Source organism: Salvelinus sp. IW2-2015, linkage group LG4q.2 (genome assembly GCF_002910315.2).
Source record: "Salvelinus sp. IW2-2015 linkage group LG4q.2, ASM291031v2, whole genome shotgun sequence".
In the NCBI taxonomy this organism is placed as follows: Eukaryota; Metazoa; Chordata; class Actinopteri; order Salmoniformes; family Salmonidae; genus Salvelinus; species Salvelinus sp. IW2-2015.
The window spans coordinates 11,414,972-11,418,097 of record NC_036843.1 but is presented as its reverse complement, the minus strand read 5'-3'; positions in this window follow the sequence as shown (position 1 = coordinate 11,418,097).

Below are 3,126 nucleotides of genomic sequence, written 5' to 3'. Positions count from 1 at the left end.
GAGTTACTGACGTGATCTTCCTGTCTGGGTTGGCGCCCCCCCTTGGTTTGTGCTGTGGTGGAGATCTTTGTGGGCTATACTCGGCCTTGTCTCAGGATGGTAAGTTGGTGGTTGAAGTTATCCCTCTAGTGGTGTGGGGGCTGCGCTTTGGCAAAGTGGGTGGGGTTATATCCTTCCTGTTTGGCCCTGTCCGGGGGTATCATCGGATGGGGCCACAGTGTCTCCTGACCCCTCCTGTCTCCTGCTGGGACAGGAGGGGTCAGAACAAAACAAAACGTTTTGATACTACTTATACTTTTAACACTACAACCATATTTCCATAAATCCCAATGCATTTCAATGGGCCTAGACTTGAATGGTAAAAATTCCGGTCATAACTAGTCTACAATTTGTTTTACAAGAAACACCATTCAAACTTTTAAACGTGCAGACCGGTCTGTAACAGTGTGCTTGTATATGTCACGCCCTGACTGTAGAGATCCTTTTTATGTCTCTATTTTGGTTGGTCAGGGCGTGAGTTTGGGTGGGCATTCTATGTCTGGTGTTCTATGTTGTCCTTGTTTTGTATTTCTATGTGTTTGGCCTGGTATGGTTCCCAATCAGAGGCAGCTGTATATCGTTGTCTCTGATTGAGAACCATACTTAGCTAGCCTGTTCCCACCTGTGTTTGTGGGTAGTTGTTTTCTGTTTTGTGTGTCGTCAGTTTACAGAACTGTTCGTTTGTCGTTTTTGTTGTTTTGTCAAGTGTTTCGTATTTTTATTAAAAGTAATATGAACACTTACCATGCTGCACCTTGGTCCTCTTCTCCTTCTCCCGACGACGTTCGTTACAGTGGCAGTGGAAAGAGAATATTAAGAATGAACTATTTCTAAAGTTGTGCTTGGCTTTTAGCAAGCACACCTTATAATTAGAAAAGGACATTTCCTGAGGTAAATGTGTGTGCTTGCTAGTCTTGAAGTATTTATGGTTGTGGAATGGTAGTAGCAGTGGTAGTGATGGCAGTAGTAATGGTATTAGTACTAATGGTAGTAATAGGGTTGTCATAGGCTATGGGTTAGTTATAGTGACCTATTTTGGGGTGCATTGTAGGTGTGTAGTTGTTATAGTGGGCTATTATAGTATGCTAGAGTGAGTACATGAAAGTTCTGTGGTAGTGATTTCAGTCTAGAATGTTGAAGCCTGCATTCCGCCATTGAAATGGATGGGGATACAACAACATTTATAGTTTATGAAGTATACTGTAGATGTAAGAGAAAAGCTATGTTGAAGCAATCCAGTGGCGACCCGTCATTCAGGGCAGAGATTATTTGTTCCCGCCCCCTGTTTTGTTTATTTAGCTTTGTGATGCAATTCCCTTCTTCCTTATAAGGTTACCGATAAGAAATAGTACATTATTTTCTGCTATGAGTGTGCCCATAGGAGCAAAGCAGTAAGTAAAAGCATAAAATAAAACAGGAAGTGTACCCATCAATCTGTGCTGTAATTTGGTGAATCAACTCAACTGACATTACAAAAAATGCATTCTATTGCATGAGGTCCTCTGGCTTTCTCATCCAATGTGTTTGAGAGAGGACGCAAGAGTATGTAATTGGGATCTTCCCTGTGTTTTGCATAACTCCACGGTTCTCAAACCTTGTACCCAGAGAGCTACCGTCCTATTGGTTTTCAATCCAACACAACCCTAATCAAGCTCACCTGTTGGAGTAGAAACCTAGAAGACGGTTGCTCTCCAAGAATATGTTTGTAAATCCCTGGTCTAACTAATGCTGAATGACAGTGTGAATAGCATAGTAACTGAGTAATTGTTGTTTTATGTTTTATAATAACATTACATTGGTTATTATTATTATTTTTACTACAATTGTATTTCTTGAAAATATTATTAGTATAATAAGTGATGAGCCTCCAACTTCCTGGAATCCATTGTAGCTGCTGTTGGGGTCAGGGTAGTTTGATGGAATTGCTGCCACCACAGAGGCTGGGAGAACCCATTGTTGGCCTTGACCTAGATGTTGTCCCTTCAGCATCCACTCCAGGGTGATCTGATAAGAGACCAGTCTATTGTCTGGAGGGACAATAGGCCTAGGCCTATACAACATAAAATATAACAGGCCCAGGGATAATTGCATATTAATTTATAAGCCATATTGATGATGGCACAACACATTTACATTTAGGTAATTTAGCAGATGAACAACTAACAGGAGCAGTTAGGATTGAATGCCTTGCTCAAGGGCACATAGACAGATTTTTTACCTTGTCGGCTCGGGGATTCGACCCAGCAACCTTTCGGTTACTGGCCCAAAACTCTGACCGAAAGGCTACCTACCTCCTGCAATGCTATTGACGGCTCTCTTGATCTTGTATACTTGACTGTATAGCCAACTCAGAGTTCAACGGGTGTTTGTTAGTGTTCAAGTGTGAGGCTGTTTTTCTTCCTCGTGTGAGTGTGTTTACAGGCTAATTAGGTTATTAATGGTATAAAAGCTAGACTGGCAATTGCAAGCAATATGTTATTCTCTACTAACACTATTGACTTTATACTTCTTACACTGTTCAGTAATATACATTATTTTATGTAGACCCAGATTGTGGAGTGTGCGTCCCATACATTGTATTTCTATGGCGCGCATCCACTCATTCTAGACACCTAGCCATCATTGTCAGACAAATTTAAAAGGGACTACAGTAGCCAGTTACATTATGGGGTATAGGCAGGACACTCAAAACACAGTTGGAAGGGTGTCATTAGGTAGGCTGTTTGTTTTAATCTTGGAGAGTAATATAAATAACCTGTGAGTAATATTAGCCAAAACACTTACGCTTCAGAGAGCTTCCCATTGGCCCGTCGTGTGGCACTTCAATTCCAGTTGATCCTGGGCATTCTGAAGAAAGTCTCCAACACATCAAGGTTGATGAGCGACAAGAAATCAGAGTGTTTAGTTACACACACTCCATCTTCTGCTGCATCGTCAGTCTGATGTTCTACCTCCTCCATTATCGGAATAATCTGGTCCCATTCTCGACAGCCGACCTCTACCAATGTCTGTTGGTATAGGTAGGCATCTCCCGCAACTGCACCACCACCCAGGTAGCACAAACGTCTGGCTCATATCTGGCCTGAT